We start from the raw sequence: 27,068 nt of genomic DNA on the forward strand, positions 1-27,068 counted from the left end.
CACAGTGTGGGCATTACAAATGCCAAAAAGTTAGAGTGGCAGCATGTGGCGGACGCTGTGAATGCTGCTGGCTCAGAAGGTCGGAACCTCTCAGAAATGAAAAAGAAATGTTCCGATATAAGTGTAGGCTAAAAGGCGAATAGCCTTACACAGACAAAGTGTTTGTGCCACGGGTGGGGGAAAGGGGACACCGGAGCTCAACCTCCCTTGATGAGCGACTTGGCTTGCCCTTCAACTCCCCACCTTGTCTAGAATCCAGTGGTCTTGTATCTTGTGTACATGGTGCTTGCTCAGGTCTTAAAATGTGAAAAAGTTACGGACAAATAGTAATTTTGAAGACATAAAAAAATATGGAATTGTACACTACAGTCTGGAAAAGGTCCAGGGCCTCATTTCTAAACGTTGCGTAGGCACAAAAGAAGGCATGCGCCACTTTCTAAGCAAACTTTGGGATTTATTTTTTTTAAAAATTGACCGGAGAATGTGTGGTCCTCCACGGACACTTTGACCCATACGTACGCACATAAACTGGAGAAATTAGAACTGCGACTCCGATGGCGAAAGGATGAAACTCGAAACGCTTTGAAATTGATACCATTGTGTAAAATAAATCGAAATATTACCTCTGACGTATTACATATGAAGAGTTCCCTGGAGTGCACACAAAAAAACACACAAAAAACCTGATTTAGGATAATAAATACAAACGGAGATATCTGTTTTTGCAAAAGAACCCCTCAAATATGTTGTACAGTTAAAATTGGGATCATATTTAATTGGATCTGTAATTATTAAACAATACTTGCATGTTATGAAATGTATTCTCAGAAATAATAAGGTGAACTGTAGGACAAATTATGTTTAAACCGATGCCGTTTTCGATGCCTTTGTCGGGCAGATACGAGTGCACAGTTTCATATATTGTTATCACATGTTCGTTGCACAGAACTGTCAATGTGATAATGGCCCTGTCATTGTCAGTTACAATCAGGGTAATTACCACACCTGAAGGTGTTATGCAATTGGGTAGCTTTGACAATCAAATGGATGGGTATAAAAAGGCATGCAATTACAATGCGTAATGACGCACAATGGCTGCTTTGGCACTGTTGGAAGATTTGGCGAATGGAAGAATTCGGAGAGAGCGAATACTCAGAGACCAGCCAGATTTACTGGCCAATGATGATGAGTGGCTTAAGAGCCGGTTCCGATTACCAAGAGCTGTTCTCTTGGATCTCTGTGCTATAGTGGGCCCAGCTTTACAGAGAAGCACCCGCAAAAACCAAGCCGTGCCTGTCCCACTTCAAGTCCTAACAGCCCTCGGATTTCTGGCACTTTTCAAAGGGATTGGCTGACAGGTCAGGGATCTCTCAGCCAACTTTTAGCCGCGTTATGCCAGACGTGTTAGGAGGTATAATTGGATTGACACACCTCTACATAAAGTTTCCTTACACGGTGGGTGAACAGGCAAATAAAAAAGTGCAATTTGCAGCAATGTCCTGGTTTCCCAAATGTAATCGGTGCTATTGACTGCACTCATGTTGCTATAAGGGCACCGAGTGATAATCAATTTGCTTTTATTAATCGAAAGCGTTATCATTCCATTAATGTCCAAATCATATGTGATGCGGACATGGTACTGACTAATGTAGTGGTTCGGTGGCCTGGGTCAACCCATGACTCATTCACATGGAGCAACAGCAGTGTTGGGTGCAGCCTTGAGGCCAGAGCTGTGCGTGATGGCTGGCTTCTAGGTACGGATGAGTAATGTAGAAATTCTAAATCAATTGCAATTTTCCTCTACTGCAGTGCCTAACCAATTCACTAACTTTGCAGGCGACAGTGGATATCCCCTCAAGTGGTGGCTGCTCACCCCTTTCACCAATCCGCAGAGCGCAGAGGAGAGGAACTCCAACGTCCGCCATTGTCAGGTACGCGCTGTTGTGGAGCGCACCGTCGGGCTGATGGCGCTGCCTCAATTCCTCAGGCGGAAACCTTTTGTGCAAGCCCGAAAAGGTCTGCGACGTTGTGAGGGCGTGTGCAGTGCTACATAATGTGGCACAGCTAAGGAATGTGGCTTTACCCCCTGACACTGTTGGTTGTGTTGGCCCCGACCCCTATCCCCAGGCGTTTGAACCAAGCATAGCTGCCGTGCGGCAGCGTGTGGTTGTGATGCGTCGCTTGTAAGAACACAATGTATGGAAAGAAATAACACTATTTATTGAGTAATTATTTCAATGTACAGCTTATGTCACACAAAACATTTTTTATTTCCTTCAACTCCTTGGTAACCTCATTAAAATCGTCGATGGTGTCTCTTTGCATTTGCAGGACTGCGTCTGTGAGGACACGGCCATTGGTGGGTTGTGACGCACAAGGTGCTGTGGAGACGCCAGGCCTGGGCGCACTCAGCTCCTGCTCAGCTGCAGCACCACCGACCCCGCTGGAACACTCAGCTCCTACTCAGCTGCAGCACCACCGACCCCGCTGGAACACTCAGCTCCGTCTCAGCTGCAGCACCACCGACAGATAAACACAGCCATTTCTCCTTTCAGCTGAGGTGTGCCCTCTAATTCTGACACTGACCAACTAGAATGTTCCGATTACACACTTATGCAATTCTGACAAACACCAACAACCTCGTAAAAAAGATAATACGTCCAAAAAGATAAATACAAGTCAGTTTCCCAGCCTCTTGATTCAAATTCATGTGTGCTATTAGTAATAGCAGAAGTCACAAGGACATCTGCTTTGACTAAAATCCATACAGATGAATGAATCATGATTTCTGTGCCTGTTATTATGGCACGCAGAACATTTTCTGCGTCATCGCTCATCGGGAAAAGGTACGACAACAGTAGATGCCACGTAGCCTCCTGGCAGGTAACCATGGAGACAGGGTTGTGTGAACAAGTCAGAAGTTTTTAATGTGAGGACCCTTAGGAGTGACAGGGTGCAGATAGTCAGTCTGCCAAACAGCAAACCCCCTGCAATCCTTAGTTCAGTGTGTGTCTGTGTGTGTGTGTGTGTGTGTGTGCGTACGTGCGTGTGTGATAGAGAGATATACATATGGAAATGTGCACCTAAACAATAAACATGGATTAGGCCATTTTTACTGCTAGCTGCGGTACCTAGGGAAGGAGAGGCAGAGTAGAATGGGATTACAACTAATTATCAATAAAACTACTCTTACCTAGTGGGCAAAACATGCTTGAAATGACTTCATAATGTACAACTGGTTTTATAATGTGATTTAAACCTGTTTAGCCTGCTGGGAAAGACCTCACCAGGCAGACCTCACTTCCTAAACAAGGTGTCTATAAAAGTATAAACACTCAAGTGCCGCCTTATTGTCAAACACGACTAGACTGACAGCGTGTTCCCAAAAGGGACAAAACATCCTTGAATTTTAAGGAGCCTGTAGTGATAGGAGTGGAATAAGGGTCTGGTTCACTAGGAGAGGGAGTCAAGCAGGTGTTGCCAATGTATTATTCATTCACTGGGTTTGTATTGCAACCTTCATCCCTCAGATGAATGGCCAGCAGTTCCTTCTAACTCTGGAATTGTGCCCTAGCTACATCTCTCGCTTTTATATTATTCAAATGTTTTATCTTAACACAATCAGATGTGGAGAGAATCCCTGCCCTTCATGGTTTTTATGCTAAGCATAGCTGGAAATTCTTGTTTTATTGTATTTATTCTAAACATGGCTGGGGGGCTGGGCTGACTTGTTAGCTGGGTTGACTATGTGAGGATGTAGAGGAGTCTGTTTTTGTGTGTGAAGGTAAATGTGGTGGTGTCTTGGCTTTTCTACAGGTGCCTGTGTGCGGGCTTACGTTGGATGCTATTGCTCAGAGCAACACAATCAGCAAATTAAATGAGCTGTAATTATGGCAAACAAATGCCACGTTGAGGCCCGTGTGTGTTGTTTGGGGTGAGCGGCAGAGATGGGTAGAGAACGAGCAAATGCAGACATGATGCCACGCTCACGGGGGAAACCACACACAGAAATGTAACCCTGGCATTTAGACGCCGGCAGAACAACCAACACACTCTAATAAACTGACTGTCCATACCAAAAAACAAGAGGAAGATTCTGTAGTGTTCTGGACACCATGGACTGCAGTCTGTGTTTTTCTGTCTGTCCATTTGTCTGTCTGTCTGTCTGGCAGTCTGTCTCTGTCTGCTTTCCTACAGTACCTGTATAACTGGTTCAAATCAAATCACATTTTATTGGTCACATACACATATTTAGTAGATGTTATTGCGGTTGTAGCGAAATGCTTGTGTTCCTAGCTCCAACAGTGCAGTAGTATCTCACAATTCCCACAATCTAAAAGTAAAAGAAATAGGATTAATAAATGGTTATTGAACAAGGTGTGTATCCTAGTTAACTTGACTGACAACAGTGATGGGAACATCCCACAGCCTTGAATGAAAAGATGGGTGTGTCCTGACGTCAGTCATCAAAAAAGCCAGAACAGCCATCTAGTAGGGCCGGGACGATACCAGCATCGCGATACTTGTTAGTGTAGTTCTGCCCTTGAGCTGTTCTTGTCTATTAATGTTCTGTATTATGTCATGTCTTATGTTTTGTGTGGACCCCAGGAAGAGTAGCTGCTGCTTTTGCAAAAGCTAATGGGGATCCTAATGAAATACCAAACTTCTTCAGGAAAACAGCCCTAATGTTGGAAACAAACATCATTATGTAATCATCCACAGTCATATTTATTTATTTTCCAAGCTATAGCACACACTATTTTTCATAAAATAGTTTTTTTTAAAGGACCAAATAGACGTGTCTGCTTCGTGTTTTCATTTTTGCCATGGAAAAATATATTCCGATACTGGTGTCGTCCCGGCCCTACCATCTGGAGAGTGAAGCACAATGGATCACTCAAGAGAGGACGTGTCTCCAAACCCATCCGAGACACCTGCCAGGACACCTCACATTAGTATCAGTGGCAGGTGGATTGGAAAGATGATTAGGTAATGATCATTTTCTGTCACTTTTCGGGAGAACAGTTTAAATAGTCACCTGCATGTTCATTACTTGCTAATGAGTAGCATGCTGTAAGAGGGACAACATGAGAGACTGACAAACAGTAGTATCCTCGGTGCTATTTTGAGAATAGATTTGGTTTTGACAGAGATCATAGCCACACAAAAATGAAACAAAAATAATTTTGTGAACAACTGAACAAAAAGTGAAGAGAATGTTGAAATGCAGTGAATTCAGGAAGTATTCATACCCCTTGACTTATTCCACATTTTGTTGTGTTACAGCCTGAATTCAAAATTGATTAAATTGCTTTTTTCCCTCTCACCCATCTACACACAATACTCCATAATGACAAAGTGAAAACAGGTTTTTAAGAATGTTTGGAAATGTATTGAAATTTAAATACAGAACTATCTCATTTACATAAGTATTCACACCTGAGACAATACATGTTAGACTCATCTTTGAAAGTGATTACAGCTGTGAGTCTAAGAGCTTTGCACACCTGGATTGTACAATATTTGCCCATCATTCTTTTCAACATTTTTCAAGCTCTGTCAAATTGTTTGCTGATCATTGTTAGACATATATTTTCAAGTCTTGCCATAGATTTTCAAGCCGATTTAAGTCAAAACTGCAACTAGGCCACCCAGGAACATTCACTGTCTTCTTGGTAAGCAACTCCAGTGTAGAGTTGGCCTTAATATCCCTGTGTCTGGTGGAAAGCAAACTGAACCAGGTATTTTTCCAGGAATTTGCCTGTGGTTAGCTCCATTTCATTTATTTTTTATCTTGAAAAACTCTCCAGTACATAATGATTACAAGCATACCTATAACATGATGCAGCCACCACTATGCTTGAAAATATGGAGAATGGTACTCAGTATTGTATTGGATTTGCCCCAAACATAACACCTTGTATTAAGGACAAAAGGTGAACTGCTTTGCCACATTTTTTGGCAGTATTACTTTAGTGCAAACAGGATGTATGTTTTGGAATATTTTTATTCTGTACAGGCGTTCTTCTTTTCACTCTGTAATTTAGGTTAGTATTGTGGAGTAACTACAATGTTGTTGACCCATATTCAGTTCTCCTATCACAGCCATTAAAGTCTGTAACGGTTTTAAAGTCACCATTGGCCTCATGGTGAAATTCCTGATACATTTCCGGAAATTGAGTTAGGAATGACGTAATTGTTTGAATGCTTATTGACTCAAGACATTTTCATTTTTCATTCATTGAATTTAATTTTAAAATCCACTTTGACATGATGGGGTATTGTGTGTAGATCAGTGACACAACATCTTAATGTGATCAATTCAAAATGTTGAATACTTTCTGAAGGCACTGTATATAACATGAACATTCTGAACTCATTCTATGATTGTGACAGAGGCTGAGAACAGGAGATCATGAAAAGGCTATAGGCTGAATGTGTGTATGAACAATGAGCTTCATTCTTATCCAGGCATGTCTTTAGAGACAGAGAGACTGAGCCTTACTTTGAACCCCTCATCCATGACACCTGCAATCACCTCGTGTGTATTTGTGTGTGTGTAATGTGCAATGTGCATTGCGTGCGTACTCAGAGACTACGATGAGAGTCAGAATTATTTTGCATCTTCATGAGGGATCTGCATGCATAAACGTTCCCAAATGAAGTGTCAGCACAACAAACATTTAACCAGGATAAGAAATAAAGGGACTGTTCCAGGGCAGGTGTAAAGCACTGCAGGAACCAATTGAGATACTATTTGTAGTTGTTTTCTAGTACAAACTGTGCTTTGACAGAACACACAACAGAACTTTGAAGACCTTTCAGCAATTTTTGACACCTCGATTGACGTGGTGTGTCAGTTCTATGTGCTCTGCAGTAGAGTTATTTTGAGTAATTTTTGGAAAATAAATCAGGTTTAGTGGTAACTCTTCGGCTTCGAAGCAAGTGTTCCTATACTAAAAGGTCCAAACGATCAAACAATAACCTTGATATATCATTGAAACGTTTACAGCTACTCAGCCACTCTCTGAACACAAGGTGGTTCTCTAGGATTATGAGAAATATGACATTGCTTAAGTATCTCTCAATCTTTACCTTTCCTCACAGGAAGGGGATTATAAAAGATGGGATAACAAACAAAATCTCCAGAACAATGGAAATGAATTACAGCTGGCAGCTAAGTGATGTTCGGGAGAACATTTGTATTGCTATGACATCTCAGGGACTAGTAACGTAACTATGCAATAATGCTATTTGGAACAATGCAATGCAAGTATCCTCTACATTTTTGCCAGCATTGTGTCAGCATTGTGTCAACTCTGGTGCCTCACTTCATTTTTAAGGGACTTTTTTCTCCAGTCCCATATCTTATCATGAGTAATATTTGACAGTACATACTTGTCTTGTAGTGGCTGCTGAAGAAAAATAAGATTTCGTTTTGACTACAATACAGATTTTGACTACACTATTTCTCTAAAAAGTATAATCTGAGGAATTGTTGGTTTCAGATCCCAGGTGCAACATCCACTGCTGCTGTGCCATAGAGCAAGGCACTTAACCCAAAAACACAGAGGTGTTGAAATTCGGATCACCCTGTGCTGCTCTCAAGATTGGACTATGTTTGTGTGTTATCTGGGGGAGATGGGAGTAGAACCACAAATTACACATTTCTGATATAATATAGAAAGTATTATAGTACTATTCTATTCAGTATGGTGCTGTAACACAAACGCTTCCATGCCCTTCACAGCAACTCAAGTGTGTTCAGATAACACAGAAGCCTCCCAGGATTGCTGGGAGATGTATTCATCACAGAGACAACGCTGGCCCTTAAGCCACTCCTGTAATTCACATTAACTGCACTGGGCTGAGATATGATTCCACGTTGTCATTTAACAAGGGGATGGGTCATATCAGAGGGGCAGATAAAGGCTGGTCACAAAGACTGGAGTACTCCACCCTCCAAAGACATTCAGTACTGTATGTCACAAATTACATTCACATTGAGAGCCAATCATATGTGTTTTGTGACATCTGATGTAGCCCAAAAAAAACACATTTTGATTATATTTAGGATTAGCTGAACTAGTAAGAATGAGTAGCATGGCTTTCTCACCTTAGTCAATGTATGGGAACCTGCACCAGTATTTTCCTACTAGCACTGACTTTGCTGATAGCTACTTTCTTGAGGAAAAATGTATTTACTACAACTGTGATATGTGGTTGTCTCACCTAGCTATCTTAAGATATATGCACTAACTGTAAGGGGCTCTGGGTAAGAGCGTCGGATAAATGACTAAAATATAAATGTTAAAATGTGGTACAACATACACAGACCAGTTTTAATACTGGCCTACCGACGCTACAATGATGTGAGGTAAAATGTTATACAGTATAAAACTACATGGGGAACAAAAAATGAACAACAAGCAGTATGAACAACAGCAAAATCATAAGTGATTTAAAAAAAAAAGGTGTGACTTACAAAAAAGCTTGATGATTCAAAGTGCCTCTTAAACCACATTACTTCCCAGAATGTCTTTCCTTATGCCGGAGGTACATGACAATTCCGCTTTCTCTAAATGACAAAAATTGTCTGATTGATGACCCCATCTGGTAGGGGGTATGACTCGACAGCGTCTGCAGGGCCATATCAATCATGGCCACTCATCAGGCCGAGGACGGGCGGCACGACAGCAAAACGCGAGACAGCAGGAGACCCATAAATTCCAAGGCCCCTTTTCCCTCCATTTTTTGTTGACTCTACAATGCTCTTTTGGAAGCATTTGGTGGAACATTTCCTCACGTGAAACAGATGAAAGAATAGAAGAAAGGAGGGAGAAATAGAGGGAGGAATAAATGTGGGCACTCAATCCATACCTACCAGCTACTTACAGCAAATACCAGAAAATGTCACAGGTTATTCTGTATGATTTTAAAGCTAAGGACAGGAGAAGGACGATTAAGTTATTATTGGGAGAAAAAAACGACTGCATAGAGAGCTATACCAAGAATTGTTTCCTCATTAAAGAAAATGAAATCTCAATTTGTCCATTTTTTTTGCTGTCAGTCAAGCCCAATTGCCTTACGAACCACACACCAAAAAAATGCAGCCTGAACTATCATAGCGAGTCAGTGTGGAAGACCCTCTTTCAGCAATGTGGGTCAGTGTGATGAGTCACAAAGGAATGAAGGGGCCTCATGCTACCAGATTAGCCTGACTGCGAGTGATCGAGCTGGGGCCGTTGCTGTTGTGGACTCAACTTAAATGGGAATGCCAGGAGGTTACCACGGCGCAAGCATAAACAACTTCCTGTGGTGATTAATGACTGGGCGACTTTGCATGGTGGCGTTGTCAATTATACGGAGCGTTGGAGTGCGCCCGATTCCTGTTTGGACTGTGCAACGCACCCGTGTGAGGGGTAAGGGTGGGTAGGGGTGAGAGGTTAAGGTTTTAATTAGGTGGGAGTAGAGAGAATGTCAAGGAGAGCGTGGATCTGGGGGGAGGGAAAACGTCTAGTGAGAGACAAGGAAATGGGGCAGGATAACTGGGCAGTAGCACCTGCGTACTCATTGTGTTCTTGCAGTGGGGCTGTAGACGGGCTGCAGCTGGCTGGTGGGCTGGTGAGAGGCAGGGAGGGAGTAAGGCAGGCAGGCAAGCAGGGAGGCATTGATCTGAGTGGCAGGGCGAAGGAGCTCCACATTTGGTGATTAGAAATCAAAAGCACAGGGGTAAACAAAGTGATCGTCCTCTTTTCCAAGTTTTTCTTCCTCTGTGTATTGCTGTGTATTTTATCCCAATGTAGGCCTTAAAGATGCAGTCCGGGATCTTAAGCACTTACAAATTTGTAACATATTGTACGAATTGGAATTCGTTAAAAAAAATTTTGGAGGGGGGGGGCAGGACGAAACATATCATACAAAATGGATGACATAGTACACATTTTTCGGCGACCCGTTTTGGCTCATGACAAAAGCCTTCATTAACTAGTATGATGTGATCACCTATCAAAAGGCTCAACAAACACAGACAAATGCAATCCAGCATTTCTTCAGATTTGATGCAAAACCTCTATTGCATTAAAGGGCGATTGGGAAAGAGTAATCACTTGCAACATAATAGTCGGCGAAAACTTACTTGGACATGTTTCCACTGGAATGTTGCCATGGTAACACAACATTGCCCACAGCCGCCCGGTAGCTGTAGACACCCAGAAGGCCGAGGGCCAGGGCAATCTTGGAGACCCAGGAACATCGCCGCTGGACCAGGAAGTAGATAAGAGCCAATGACATGGCGGCCAACAAGGACAGCACCGTCTTGTGTTCTGAGCTGTAGATACAGAACACATGAACATTTAAACCACTGCAAAACTGCACTAATTACACACTAATTAGAGCCATTCGTTTTTGAACAATATTGCAGTTTAGGGCTGTAATATTGAAAGCATTAAGCCATTTGTTGCAGAGCTCAGAGGCGTTTTGCGTTGGTAAAATGTTGCCCTTATCTTTCCATAGGAGGTTATTTCCTTGGACTCACACCTCAGTCATACATTGAAAAATAGGACGGGGGTACTAACTAAGAATAGCACATTCACTGTACTCAGGTCCCACTGTTCTCTACGTAGGAAGGGCTAGTGGAAATTAGAGAAAGTCCTTGGCTCAAGATTTACACCTTCATTACAGTAATGCGAAAGATTACACATCTGCAAGTCCATTTCTCACAAGTACTCTAATAGAAGTCACTCAAGGGCAAAACATGGCGATTTTCAAATCAAATCACCATAGTATTCTAAGGGGAAAAGTCTGTAATGCTCCCCAGATTTTGGCTACAACAGCTGATGTAAAGCTGTTTTGGCTACATTATCTTGTCTAAACACACCCATTCAATGTTAGTAGGGACAGGGCAATTAATCCTAAACAAGTTGAGAATGGAAAGAAATGTGAAAATCTCAGGCAAGCAATAGAGTAAGAAGGTGTGCGGTAAAATAGCTTGAAGGGACCTTCCTTCTTCGTCTCCTTTCCTCCACATCATCTACTCTGATGAGAAAGAACTGGACTGGTGACAGCAGCTTCCCAGAAAGCATCTACTTTTTTTAATTTTCATGTACCCTTCTTTGCATTCATATCAATGCAAGAGAGGAGACAAGGAAGAGGAGACCACGTTCAACTTTTTAGACGCAGCCCAGCTACGCCACAAGAACAGTATAGCCCTGGTATCGGGGCAGGGGGTTGGGTCAGGGAAGAGGAACAGGCGGACACCTTAGGGGAACATGAAGGAGGAACGATGCCCGAGCTCATTACCCAGCGTACCCACTCTGCATAGAACAGGGGGAATATGGAAAAAGGGGCAGCGCCAGACAGGGTAAAGGCCAGCTAATGACGGTGAGAAGGAAATTCTAATTCCACGATACGCTGACCCTGGTGCCCCCAGCGCAGGGCATTCATCTTGTTACTTGTGTCACCGCGAGAATGCTAATGGAACAGAAAAACCTTGGGTTCAACAATGAGAACAGCGGGTTCACTGACGGTTCCTCAAACTTTCTGCCAGACGGAATGTTTTTTTTTGTTCATCTCTCCGAGAATCCGAGTGTACGATGCTTCATGGATAACAATCTTGTTCCGGCTCTGATTCGGAGGCTATTAAGGTTTGTTATCTTGGCCCTAAAATCTGTCTTGAGTTTTTTTCACTGAAGAACCAGCTTCCCTCTGAAGCTAGGACAGCAGAGACCCTGCCCATCTTCCGAAAGAAATCTAAAACCCAACCTTTTCAAAGAGTATCTTAAACCCTACCTCTTCAAAGAGCTATCTTAAGATGAATGCACTAACTGTGGATAAAAGCATCTGCTAAATGACTAAAATGTAAAATGTAAGAATTACAGGGAAGTCAGAGAGAGGCTTTTAACATACAATGGAAAGGAACAGACTAATGCTACCTGCAGAGACAGCCAAAGATATGATTCATTTCTTTTAGCTCCTACGGGAGTTACTCCACTTTTATTTATATCCTTGCTGTGAGGAAACTAGCCACCATTATGGTGCTGTAGAGACAATAAGGTAAGTTAACAGACAACAGGCTCGAACGGATAACACTCAATGCACTTTCTCCTGGTCTATAAAATTAATCTTATTTCATTCATTAGCCTAAATCCTTTGCCAAGGTATAGTACCGTAGGTTCACCAAGTTTTCTGTATGTTCAGAATCTCACTCACTTTGAAGTCAGACTACTGAATGTCAACGTTTTATTGAAACATGGTGACAATTTAGTTAGAGGCCATGAGGGCAATGCATTATAATACGGTCAAGACTTGTCATGAGCATGTCATGTCTGAGCACTTCATGCCTTCCTTAGTATAACCTCTGAGTCTTTATACGCCATGTTGAGTCTGCTAAAATGAATAGGAGCCCTGAGGTAGATTGGATTTCACATTTGTACCTATATTGTAGAGTCTACTTTGCCTAGGCAACGCTACAAAGAAGCTTGGTAAGAAAAATTACATATTGCAAGTTTTCTGGCCTGTCGGAACTTCACTGGTCGTATCTTTTTAAGACAACCTCTGAGTGCTCTAATTGTTATGATGCTGCAAAATTGTTAAAGGAGCAAATCATTCAATTATATTATGTGAAAAGTCATTCCAGGGCTGACCATATACTTCAAATGAACTTTCCCTGGGTGTTTACGTCCAAGTCACATAATCCTGTGGGAAAAATCTCTGTTTTTTGCACATTTTTCTTTATTTAGGCTTCCTTCCTCTCGCATCCAACCAAGCAATTAACTGAGTCTTGAATCACTGTGCTGGCCAGAGCACAGATCTAATAGGGTGGAATGGGCCCTGGTTTAGACTGGGAGACAAGCCCGGACTAGCCATCTGTCTGTGTGGCAGTTCTGCAGCCTTGAGGGAGCTCTCCAAGGACGAATAATGACTGAGTGTATACAATACATGGGCAGACAATGAAGCACGTTGACCCCATTTGTGAGGGAGTGAGTACGTGGCAGCTAAGCAAACCAGGTGAAAGACTCGATTGGAAAACCAGCATATGAGAGTTTCAAGTTTCAATGTCACATGCACAAGTACAGTGAAATGCCTTTCTTGCTAACTCAAAATCCAACAATACAATAATCAATGACAATATAATACTATAAAAGAAACAGAAATAAGAAGAAATATGAAGAACACAATAAGTAAGTAAGCATACTATATACAGGGTCAGTTCCAATACCATATTTACAATGTGCAGGGATACTGGAGTGATAGAGGTAGATATGGATAGGGGTAAAGTGACTAGGCAACAGGATATAAGATAAACAGAGTAGCAGCAGGTTATATGTGAGTGGCTGTGCGTGTGTGTAGAGTCAGTATAAATGTATGTGCATATTATGTGTGAGTGAGCAGATGGTGGAGTGAGTGAGTGCGTGTGTGTGTGTGTGTGTGTGTGTGTGTGTGTGTGTGTGTGTGTGTGTGTGTGTGTGTGTGTGTGTGTGTGTGTGTGTGTGTGTGTGTGTGTGTGTGTGTGTGTGTGTGTGTGTGTGTGTAGGGCCCAGTGAGTGTGCATAGAGAAAGTGAAAAAATAACAATAAAAGGTCAATAAAGATACAAGGCTTACTCAGATCGTCCGTGTTAGCTATTTATCAGTCTTATTGCTTGGGGATAGAAGCTGTTCAAGAGCCTGTTGGTGCCAGACTTGGTGCACCGGTACCACTTTCTGTGCGGAAGAAGAGAGGATAGTCTATGGCTTGGGTGGTTGCAGTCATTCATAATTTTTCTGGGCCTTCCTACCACACTGTCTGATATATACTGAACCAAAAGAATTACGCAACATGCAACAATTTCAAAGATTTTAATTAATATAAAGAAATCAGTCAATTGAAATAAATTCATTAGGCCCTAATCTATGGATTTCACATGACTGGGCAGGGGTGCAACCATGGGCCTTAGAGGGCATAGGCCCACCCACTGGGGAGCCAGGCACAGACAATCAGAATTTGCTTTTCCCACAAAAGGGCTTTATTACAGACCGAAATACTCCTCTCAGTCCCTTCAGACAATCCCGCAGGTGAAGAAGCCGGATGTGGGGGTCCTGAGCTGGTGTGGTTACACGTGGTCTGTGGTTGTGAGGCCAGTTGTATGTAGTGCCAAATTCTCTAAAACAACGTTGGAGGCGATTATGGTAGAGAAATCAACATTAAATTCTCTGGACACAGCTCTAGTGGACATTCCTGCAGTCAGCATGCCAATTGCACACTCCCTTAAAACTTGACAAATCTGTGGCATTGTGTTATGTGACAAAAATGCACATTTTAAAGTGCCGTTTCGTTGTCCCCAGCACAAGGTGCACCTGTGTAATGATCATGCTGTTTAATTAGCTTCTGGATATGCCACAGCTGTCAGGTGGATTAATTATCTTGGCAAAGGAGAAATGCTCAATAACAAGGATGTCAACACATTTGTGCACACAACTGAAGAGAAATACGATTTTTGTGCGTATGGAAAATTTCTGGGATTTTGTATTTCAACTCATGAAACATGGGACCAACACTTTACATGTTGCGTTTATATTTTCGTTCAGTGTAGATGTACTGGATGGCAAGGAGATGTGCCCCAGTGATGTCCTGGGCTGTCCGCACCACCCTCTGTAAAGCCTTGTGATCGAGGGCGGTGCTATTGCCACACGAGACATTTACTTTTTGAGGATTTGAGGGCCCATGCCAAACTTTTCCAACCTCCTGAGAGAGAAGTGGGTCTGTCGCACCATCTTGATGACCGTGCGCTTGTGTTTGGATCATTTTAAGTCTTCAGTGATTTGGACACCGAAGAACTTGAAGATCTCAACCTGCTCCACTGCAGCCCCGTCGTTCTGGATGGGGGTGTGCTCCTTGGTCTTACTGACATTGAGGAAGAGGTTGTTGTTCTAGCACCACACTGCCAGGTCACTGACATCCTCCCTGTAGGCTGACTCATCGTCGCCAGTGATCAGGCCTACCACCGTCATGTCGTCAGCAAACTTGATGATGGTCCTGGAGTCGTGCGTGGCTACGAAGTTGTGGGTGAACAAGGAATAGAGGAGGGGACTAAGCACACACCCCTGTGGGGCCCCTGTGTTGAGGGATAGCGCGGCGGAGGAAGTCCAGGATCCAGTTGCAGAGGGAGGTGTTCAGAGTTCTAAGCTTGGTGACGAGCTTTGAGGGGACAATGGTGTTGAACGCTGAGCTGTAATCAATGAACAGCATTTTCACACAGGTATTCCTCTTATCTATGTGGGTGAGGGTAGTGTGGAAAGCAATTCAATTTGCGTCATCTATGGACCTGTTGGGGCAGTATGCAAACGAGTGGGTTTAGGGTGCCTGGGATGATGGAGCTAATGTGTTGCCATAACCAGCCTCTCAAAGCACTTCATGATTACAGATGTGAGTGCTACAGGGTGGTAGTCATTGTGGCATGAAACTTTAGAGTTCTTGGGGACATGAATGATGGTGGTCTTCTTAAAACATGTGGGGATTATAGACTGGGACAAGGTGAGGTTGAAAAGTACCCTAATATGCCTGCCAGCTGTTCTGCCCACGCTCTGAGATAGCTCCCTGGATTACCGTCAGTCCCGCGGCCTTGCAGGTGTTGACCTGATTAAAGATGTTTCTCACGTCGGCCTCGGAGAGCGAGATCACCCAATCCTCTGGGTCGGTGATGGCCATCACACCCGGCACGACGTTGTTGTTTTCAAAGCTTGCATAAAATGCATTGAGTTGGTCTAGTAGAGAGGCATCATTTGGGCAGATCACGGTTGGGTCTTCCTTTGTATTCCGTAATGGACTGTAGCCCCTGCCACATGCGGCGAACGGCGGAGCCTGCGTAATTTACATTGTCATTTTGCTCATTTGATGACTCTGCAGAGGTCATAGCGGGAGTTGTTGTACTCTTCGTATTACCATAACTCTAACAGGAAGGAGGGAAAATCATGTTGGAAACGAGGATGAACTCAGGACCTGAAGTCTCTCGGACAGGCGAAGTCTTGAGACATATGGAACAGTATTACCATGAGCTATATGTATTCCTTTTATACAACATAGTCATAACCGACTGGGAAGACAGCCTTAGTACTGCCTGTGAGTCAGCCCTCTAGAACTGTAATCCCCTACATGGTTCCTTCACAAGCTAAGAAGGCACTCCTGTGTTGTGTGAAGGGAAAGGGGAAAGGGGAATACCTAGTCAGTTGTCCAACTGAATGGCATCAACTGAAATGTGTCTTCTGCATTTAATCCAACCCCTCTGAATCAGAGAGGTGCGGGGGGCTGCCATAATCAACATCCACGTCTTCGGCGCCCGGGGAACAGTGGGATAACTGCCTTGCTCAGGGGCAGAACGACAGTTTTTACTCAGGAGTAAAGTTGCACTTCAGTAACGATGCATCTTGAAAACCATTGAAAGCATGAAACCGGGCCCAGATCTGAGTGAATGATCGGAGTATGAATAAAAGATGGAGGAACTGTTATACTCAAGCAGTAGACTTGTTCTACCGCTTCTCAATGAAAGCACTGCCGATGGCCTTACAAAGCAGAATTATGCAAGATGTTGTTTTAATGAATTGGTCTATGTATCAAATAGTGGATCTGAACTGGCAAAAAGCAAACTAACAAAAACGCTGATATTATCCTAAAGGACGCTTCAAATGAAGAAAATGTAATATATTCAACTACCACTATATGGTAGTGTATGGCACAACAATACATAGCAAGTATTCCGGTCTATTCAAACCTCAGCACAACCACCTGTTAAGCCAGTGTCCCAGGTCAGGCAGATGAACCCACTGCACCCGGGTCTGGTTGAGCGAGCGCAGCAGACGACAACACGCCAGGGTAAGCAGCGGGGTTGCCAGGGCCAGCCACCTCTCTGAATCTGTGCCCGTCACCCCCAAATCAGTCAACGGTGAGGCGACCGCATCCCACTCTTTGGAGGGAGGGAGGCAGTCTTCGTCCTCCGAACACCCTACGACGCCAATGTTGGCACTGCGCTCCCGGAAGTACTTGCGACAGACGACCTGGAAGACGACCAGACAGAGGGTGTTGAGCAGGAAGTACCAGACCTGGTGCTCCTCCTCCACGAAGCTGCTGGCCGACAGGCTAAGGGTGTGGCCAGCTGTGCCCGCCAGGAGCAGAACGTCAAGTTCCGACAGCGACCACCCACCGCCGCCGGCACGGGATGGAGACTAGGGGAGAAGGAGCGAGGAATGGAGGACAGGAGATAAGGAGACAAAGAGAAGATGTCATATTAGGCTCACAGGCCGCTACTGGAATATAAACAACTAATTACACATAAACATATTGGCCAAACCACAGCATAGAGTTGACTTCACATCAAAGCAATACAATTAATACAGAGTAAACAAAACGATCAAGATAAAGGCTGCAATTAAAATCACGGTCAATACATGTTCTAGTTGTAAACCTATATAGAGTAACACAAGTGCATGGAGATGGAGGGATGGTATAAAAAATAAGTCATTTTAACACAATAACATATCAGGGAGCATAGATGCCCCCAACCTAGAAAGAGAAGGCTTTTTGATGGCGTCCCCAAAATCCTGACCAAAGCTGTTAGAAAGCAAAACAACAACAACAAAGAGAGAGTCTATTTCTATTCTAGGACCATGCGTGTGTCTGTGTGTCTGTGGGTTTTCGCCCCCCTCACACTGAGTTGTAAAGTACTCCCCCCTGGTCCTGTGAACTGTGGCTTGTTGTTGACTCAGTACTCAGAGGGAGCCTGACAGAGTGAGTAAGTGGACTACTCTGATCCCACTAAGTTAACACACTGTCATTGGGGACAGCAGCTAAAACACACAGGGACAGAATGTGTGTAACGTGCTTCAGGGCCACTCAAATCTATTGACATCTATTGACTGTCTGTATTTTAGTATTCATTTTCCATCTCTCACACTCCCTCAAAATGGTACGAGTAAAGGAAACATTATAAAACTAATTATTAAACAAACAAAAGAAGGTGCAGTGATCACTTTCCATAAACACAGCTGTGTGCAGGACAGGGGGAATGACACCCCCCCGTAGCGTGTCACGGTAACACGCTGCTCCACAGGGAGTGGCTCGTCCTCGCCAAGTGCTGCTCATGCATCAGCGGGAGGGACGCACCATGCCGCAAGCTCAGCAGAGGGGAAAATGGACGCGTAAGCAGAACTCTGTTTGTGTAAACCAAGTCAGGGGAAAAAACACCCTCTCTTTTGTTCATCTCTCCTTTCTTCATCATCCCGCTTTCCCTCTGTTGCTTCAAGGTCCCTGAGCTGAGGGACTGAGGGTACTTGAATCGCAACAGCATTTGCCTGGAATGGTCTCACATCTGCCAATTTATCAGATTTGTTGGGGTTGGCTGGGATTTAATGTACTGTCTGCTTATGGCTATCCAAAATAAGTGGCAAACCTTGGCTATATACAGTCAGGAACAACATTCTAATCAAATCACATTTTATTGGTCACATGCGACAAATACAACAGGTGTAGACTTACTAACGAGCCCATTCCCAACAATGCAGAGTTACAAAGACAAATACTTCCTAAATACAGAAAAGGTAATAGTAACACAATAAAATAACAATAACGCGGCTATATACAAGGTGTACAAGTACCGAGTCAATGTGCAGGGGTACCAGGTAGTTGAAGTAATTGAGGTAATACAGTATGTACATGTAGGTAGGGGTAAAGTGACTAGTCAATCAGGATAGATAATAAACAGAGTAGCAGCAGTGTTGGTAGTTGAGGTAATATGTACTGTGGGTAGGGGTAAAGTGACTAGTCAATCAGGATAGATAATAAACAGAGTAGCAGCAGTGTTGGTAGTTGAGGTAATATAATGTAGGTAGGGGTAAAGTGACTAGACAATCAGGATAGATAATAAACAGAGTACCCGCAGTGTTGGTAGTTGAGGTAATATAATGTAGGTAGGGGTAAAGTGACTAGACAATCAGGATAGATAATAAACAGAGTAGCAGCAGTGTTGGTAGTTGAGGTAATATAATGTAGGTAGGGGTAAAGTGACTAGACAATCAGGATAGATAATGAACAGAGTAGCAGCAGTGTTGGTAGTTGAGGTAATATAATGTAGGTAGGGGTAAAGTGACTAGACAATCAGGATAGATAATAAACAGAGTAGCAGCAGTGTTGGTAGTTGAGGTAATATAATGTAGGTAGGGGTAAAGTGACTAGACAATCAGGATAGATAATAAACAGAGTAACAGCAGTGTTGGTAGTTGAGGTAATATGTACTGTGGGTAGGGGTAAAGTGACTAGTCAATCAGGATAGATAATAAACAAAGTAACAGCGTGGGTGAAGAGTGTCAAAGAGTGTGAAAGTGTGTCTATGTGTTAGAGTGTGGCATTTAATATGCGTGTGTGTGTGAGTCTATGTAGTGTGTGTTATGTGTGTTGGAGTATCAGTGTCGTATGTATGAGTGGGTTGGTAAAGTCTACTGAGTGTGCATAGAGCCAGTGCAAAAAATATAAACAAATTCATTATTATAATAATAGCGGGTCAATGTAAATAGTCCAGGATCCAGTTGCAGAGGGAGGTGTTCAGTCCCAGGGAACGGTTCCGTATTTCACTGAAAGAATAAACGTTTTGTTTTTGAAATTATAGTTTCCAGATTTGACCATATCAATGACATAAGGCTCGCATTTCTGTGTGTTTATTATATTATAATTAAGTCTATGATTTGATATTTGATAGAGCAGTCTGACTGAGCGGTGGTAGGCAGCAGCATGCTCGTAAGCATTCATTCAAACAGCACTTTCCTGCATTTGCCAGCAGCTCTTCGCAATGCTTGAAGCATAGCACTGTTTATGACTTCAAGCCTATCAACTCCTGAGATTAGGCTGGCAATACTATAGTGCCTATAAGCACATCCAATAGTCAAAGGTATATGAAATACAAATGATATAGAGAGAAATAATCCTATAATAACTACAACCTAAAACTTCTTAACTGGAAATATTGAATATTCATGTTAAAAGGAACCACCAGCTTTCATATGTTCTCATGTTCTGAGCAAGGAACTTAAACGATTGCTTTTTTACATGTCACATATTGCACTTTTACTTTCTTCTCCAAAACTGTGTTTTGTATTACTTAAACCAAATTGAACATGTTTCATTATTTATTTGAGACTAAATTGATTAGATTTATGTATTATATTAAGCTAAATTAAAAGTGTTCATTCAGTATTGTTGTAATTGTCATTATTACAAATATATATATAAAAATCGGCCGATTAATCGGTATCGTCTTTTTTTGGTCCTCCAATAGGAGGTCCTTTAATAGGAGTAAACATTATTGGCACCTGTGTTTTTTATATCTCTTAATACCTCACCTTAATTGTGGGATTGGAGAACACATTGGGAAGGATCTTAGACCGTTCCTCCATACAGAATCTTTCCAGATCCTTGATATTCTTTGTATGTGCTTATGGACTGTCCTCTTCAATTCAAACCACAGGTTTTCAATGGGGTTCAAGTCTGAAGACAGACGGACCATTTTTTTCCCCGGTCAATTAACCATTTCTTCACTTGCAGCCAAGTTTCGGCCTCCTGGCAGAGGCATCCAGGTTTTTACTTAAATGTTGTGGTACTGAGTAAAGTTCATTAGGCCGTTGACCTTAACAAGGGCCCCAGGACCAGTGGAAGCAAAATAGCTCCATAACATCAAAGATCCACCATATTTTACAGTAGGTATGGGGGTATCTTCTGCATTTGCATCTTTCTTTCAACACCAAACCCACCACTGGTGTGCACGGCCATTAGCTCTAGTTTCATGTCATCTAACCATAGCACCAGTTCTGATCCAAGTGCCAATGCTGTTTAGCAAACGTCAGGCATTTACCTTTGTTGGATGACACGAAAATATATCTCTTTTACACACCAGCGGTGGGTTTGGCATCTAAAGAAAGATGCAAATGCAAAAAGAATCCCATACCTATTGTAAATATGGAGGAGGATCTTGGATGTTATTGGCTATTTTGCTCCCACTGGTCCTGGGACCATTGTTAAGGTCAACGGTGAACTTTACCCATACCAGGACATTTTAGCCAAAAAACGAGTTGCCTCTGCCAGAAGGCTCAATCTTGGCTGCAAGTGGATCTTCCAGCAAGATAATAACCCGAAGCACACATCAAAATCCACAAAGAAGCGGTTAGTTGACCACAAAATAAGCATTTGGAAAGGCCATCTTAATCGCCGCACTTGAAAATTGTGGTTTGAATTGAAATAGTCAGTCCAGAAGCGCAGACGAAAGATCCCAATGATCTGGAAAGATTATGTACGGAGGAATGCCTAAGATCTCTCCCAAAGTGTTCTCCAATCTCTTAAAAGGTTTTAGAAAAAGGCTCAGTGCCATTTTCCTCGCAAGGAGAGGTATTGAAAGGTGTTGAAAACAAGGGTGGCAATAATTTGACACATATCTTTTTGAGAAAAATATTTGTGAAACAAAATCTCTTTCCATGAGCAATTGTATTAGTAAAAACTAATATAATTTCCCAAGATTTTTTAGCATACAATATAGCTCAATATTTGAATTATTTATTTTATACAGTCTTTTTTGCTAATCTTTACCATGGGTGCCAATAATGTTGGACCTGACTGTATATGCTAATCCAATAGCAGACTGGCACACTGCTGGAGATCTCGTCTGGTCGTAATGTGCGTTTATCATCAATAGGGTAGTTTGTCACTCAAGTCTTTGCCTGCTTACCTAATGGCACCCTATCCCCTATATCGTGCACTACTTTTTCCCAGGGCCCATATGGCACTAAATAGGGAACAGGGTGCCATTCAGGACATAGCCATTATAACTCTACTTTTTTGCCAGACCGTCGGGTTTTGTCACACAAAAGGAACCCCACAAGGCTCCCTCCTCGCCCCCCTTCGGTTTCTGAAGGCATGCTGACACAGACATAGAAACAAAAAGTAAACCTGTCGCGGCGCCTCCAGCGGCGGGACCTCACTTCAGTTCATCACAGACACATCCGGTCAATAATTGGAAGCGATGCAGTGTTCCCCGCCATTGGTACTATGTCTAAAAGTTGTCCGGTAACATCAAACGAGCCAATGTAAATCATTGCCTGCTAATCCTTTTTCAGAAGACATGGGTCCTGTTATGTCTGGGAAAACCAAACACCGCATTCCACAGTAAGAACCTCACACAAACGTTCAAGCATGGTGGTGGTGGTGTGATGGTTTGGGATGCATTGCTGCCTCAGGACCTGGATGACTTTCCCTTGTTAAAGGAACCATGAATTTTGCTCTGTATTAGAGAATTCTAAAGGAGAATGTCAGGCCATCCATCTGTGAGCTAAAGCGTAGCTGGGTCATGCAGCAAGACAATGATCCAGCACACACAAGCAATTCTACATCAGAAAGGCTCAAAAGCAACACATTTAACGTTCTGGAATGGCCTAGTCAAAGTCCAGACCTAAACCCGATTAAGATGTTGTGGCAGGACCTGAAAAGAGCAGTTCATGCTCGAAAACCCACAAATGTCGCTAAGTTAAATTGTACGCCATGCTGTGCGCAGTCAAAAGAAAATGACATGCTTGCTAACTTGGTCAGCTACATAATAAAATGTGTCTGTTTTCAACAAATCAACAGTTTTAGACTATTGTATTTTAACCAAGAAAGCTAAATAAATGTTCAATCAGTACTGAGTGAATGACCAACATCATTTTGGAATGAACGCTTCCAATCTGTCCATTTAAATGGTCTGTCAAAATCAATGTTTTAAGAACAGGGTTAGTAGTGTAAACGGTTAGAGTTACCGCCTGTGGATCTGAAGACTGTGGGTTTGTCTCCCAGAGGAAACATTTTAACCATCATTTAGTTATAGTTTTGACAGCCCCCTCCCACACACACTTATTTTCATTAATTGGGTGGCTCTTAAACGAACCTTTGGGTTTGTAGAGTGGCAGGCAAGTGGCAGTGAGTGTGGTGGTGTGTACTACTGCGTGTGTCTTGCTAGAATGGAGGAGAGACCAGCTTTCAGACTCTAAAGGAAGAGGTTGTTGCCCTCATCCATGAGAAGCACGCCATCTCTACGGTACTTCCCAAGGACACAGTGCTTTATGGCAGCGTAGAGGATTGTGGGCATGCGCTTGTCACAGAGAAATAAATGCAAGCTAGCCCATGTGGAGCTGACAAACGACTTATGCCAATTCCAATGCACACTGTACACATGGTCATTTGCACAGTATCAATACTTAAAATGTATGTTCTGTTCCAAATCTGTGCATAGTCCCATCTGTTTTCATATTTATACAGCCATTTATAAATGTGGGAATATATGCTATTTTACTGGAGTTGGACAGCTGCGTACAAAATGACTAAGAACATTTGTAGTTAAAGGATTTAGAGCTGATTTGTAAATATGTAAATCATTTTTCTTAAGAGTGTTTGGTACTTGTATTTTACAGGTGTTTCTCAGCATTGTTTGTATCTGGAGTTGCCAAAATTGTTCTTGATGATCCACAGGGTTATACATGTTGTTTTCTTTTGAAGTCCATTGCTACCACGCCTGATTCTACTACTACTCAGCTGTTCATCAAGACCTCAGCTGTTCATCACGACCATGAATAGTAGAATCAGGTGTGCTAGAACTGGGATTGAACAAAAAAGCCTGCATAAAACTGCAGCTTCTCAAGAGCAATTGTGGCCATCCCTGAATTGTATTTACAAAGTTGACTATATCTGACGAATGTACATTTGGTTGTAAATGCTATATTTACTGATAACTTTTGTTTACAGGTAATGTAGGACTTTCTTCAGTAAACTTTTAGGTTCCAGGGGCTTGCTCGATTGTCTTAAGAGAAATTAGGACATGTTTTACCCCAGTTTACTCCAAATTGGCTTAAGTGAGTTTCTGTTTTTTTGCTTCCCTCAGGAAAATCAGCTGTTAATATTAAATAAATACTAACAACTACATCATTTCTGTTGACATTTGTGATTACTGTTTACTGTTAACTAACTTTTATTGCTGTGTTACAATGTTGTATAATAATGTTGTGTAAAAACCATGGAAATTAAAAACCAAAAAACATGTTTTAAGTGAGAAGTACGCATGGTCTGAAGCCAAAAAAGACAGGAAATTCACATGAGCACCACAATACCTATTCCATCCATGCTCTACCAAGGTTTTCCAGCACACAGCTTTGGCCAAGTACGCTTTGACCTACTACAGTAGCTTTAATGGTATTGTACTTCAAACTATGTGTAGGCAGGTTCCTTAGGGTTCAAACCTCATCAAACAGCCTACTTCATACTATTCAGAGGGATAATGGACTTTACAGTGTACAGCTATTAAAATGTATACAATATACAGTACCAGTCAAACGTTTGGACACACCTACTCATTCAAGGGTTTTTCTTTATTTTTTACTTTTTTTCGACATTGTAGAATAATAGTGAAGACATCAAAACCATGAAATAACACATATGGAATTCTGTAGTAAGCAAAAAAGTGTAAACAAATAAAAATGTATGCACACCCTTGGCATTCTCTCAACCAGCTTCATGAGGAATGCTTTTGCAACAGAAGAAGTTCTCACATATGCTGAGCACTTGTTGGCTGCTTTTCCTTCACTCTGTGGTCCAACTCTTCCAAAACCATCTCAATTGGGTTGAGGTCAGGTGATTGTGGAGGCCAGGTCCTCTGATGCAGCACTCCATCACTTCCTTCTTGGTCAAATAGCCCTTACACAGCCTGGAGGTGTGTTTTGGGTCATTGCCCCGTTTGAAAAACAAATGATAGTCCCACTAAGCAAGCAGGTGTGTCAAAGGTTTGGACTACCTCATGAAGCTGGTTGAGAGAATGCCAAAAGTAAAATATATTTTTATTTGTTGAACACGTTTTTGGTTATTACATGATTTCATGATGTGTTATTACATAGTTTTGATGTCTTCACTATTATTCTACACTGTAGAAAATAGTACCATAAAAAAAAACTCCTACATGAGTAGGTGTATCCAAACGTTAGACTGGTACTGTATATTGTATACATTTTAATAGCAAAACAGTTCTGCAGCATTGAAGGTCCACAAGAACACAGTGGCCTCCATTATTCTTAAATGGAAGAACTTTGGAACTACCAAGTCACTTCCTAGAGCTGGCCACCCGGCCAAAATGAGCAATTGGGGGAGAAGGGCCTTGGTCAGGGAGGTGACCAAGAACCAGATGGTCACTCTGACAGAGCTCCAGAGTTCCTCTGTGGAGATGGGCGATCCTTCCAGAAGGACAACCATCTCTGCAGCACTCTACCAATCAGGCCTTTATGGTAGAGTGGCCAGATGGAAGCCACTCTAAAAGGCACAGGACAGCCTGCTTGGAGTTTGTCAAAAGGCAACTAAAGGACTCTTAGACCATAAGAAACAAGATTCTCTGGTCTGATGAAATCAAGATTGAATTCTTTGGCCTGAATGCCAAGCTTTACATCTGGATGAAACCTGGCACCATCCCTACGGTGAAGCATGGTGGTGGCAGCATCATGCTGTGGGGATGTTTTTCAGTGGCAGGGACTGGGAGACTAGTCAGGATCGGGGGAAAGATGAAGCAAAGTACAGAGTGATCCTTGATGAAAACCTGCTCCAGAGCACTCATGACCTCAGACTGGGGTGAAGGTTCACCTTCCAACAGGACAACAACTCTAAGCACACAGCCAAGACAATGCAGGCAGTGGCTTCGGTTCAAGTCTCTGAATGTCCTTGAGTGGCCCAGCCAGAGTCCGAACCCGATCGAACATCTCTGGAGAGACCTGAAAATAGCTGTGCAGCGACGCTCCCCATCCAACCTGACAGAGTTCGAGAGGATCTGCAGAGAAGAATCTGAGAAACTCCTCCAAATACAGGTGTGCCAAGCTTGTAGCATCAAACCCAAGAAGACTCGAGGCTGTAATCGCTGCCAAAGGTTTTTCAACAAAGTACTGAGTAAAGGGTCTGAAAACTTATCTAAAAGTGATATTTCCGTTTTTAACGTTTAATACATTTGCAAAAATGTCTGTTTTTGCTTCATAATTATAGGGTACTGTGAAAAAAAACAATTTAATCAATTTTAGAATAACGATGTAACGTAACAAAATGTGGAAAAAATCAAAGGGTCTGTCACGTTCCTCGTATTCTCCCTCATCGGAAGATATGTCTGAAGATATGTCGGTTGACTGTTCCACATCATATTTATTATAGATGGAAACGACAAAACAAAATAAACACGCAAAGGAGAAAGGTGACAGTTTCACAGGTGAAACGAAACACAGTGCAAAATACAATTACCCACAAACACACAGACAAACACACCCTACTAATATAGGACTCCCAATCAAAGGCAACTCAACACACCTGCCTTCAATTGAGAGTCCAGCACCCAACCTACACATAGAAAACCTAACCTAGAACCTAACCCAACACTCACAACCCCATTATACCATAACCAAACATAACTCTGCCACGTCCTGACCAAATATAATACAAAAATACCTAAGTATATGGTCAGGACGTGACAGGGTCTGAATACTTTCCAAATGCACTGTATCTATCCTAATGATAAAAAAAGGTTTTCTCTCCGTCTTTCTCTACGTTCTTCTCCTCTGTGTAAGCACTTTCTGTTAGTTCCCAGAAGAGAGAGAGAGAAGAGACCACTTTTTCAAACATAATTAAGAAAGCTTAATGACACTGGTGACTTAGAAGTAGAAAAAAACTGTTTGTCTTTAAAACTTTTTCTGGAAAGGGTAATTCATTTGAATTATTCACCTCTCTTTATGTTGCATGCTTGAGGTGCCATTTTGAAATCAATACAAACATATTTGCTCTTATGGTTTTAATAGTATGACTTGTAGGGACAGAAATAAGTAATTACAAAGAAAGGACAGCATAATTTCGAAGACCTTTTGTCTCAAACGGTGTATTTTTATCAACATGCAATGCAATTATTTAACCTGTCTGCTCAATATCTACAGACGTGCTCAAATTTGTTGGTACCCCTCCACAAAAAACGAAGAACGCACAATTTTCTCTGAAATAACTTGAAACTGACGAAAGTAA

General features: G+C 42.4%; 1 pseudogene; it reads right to left on the bottom strand.

The window, feature by feature from the left end:
• Positions 1-27,068, bottom strand: part of LOC106611537 (GPI ethanolamine phosphate transferase 2-like) — a 146,262-nt pseudogene that overhangs the window by 39,167 nt on the left and 80,027 nt on the right.

Source organism: Salmo salar, chromosome ssa09, assembly GCF_905237065.1.
Source record: "Salmo salar chromosome ssa09, Ssal_v3.1, whole genome shotgun sequence".
In the NCBI taxonomy this organism is placed as follows: domain Eukaryota; kingdom Metazoa; phylum Chordata; class Actinopteri; order Salmoniformes; family Salmonidae; genus Salmo; species Salmo salar.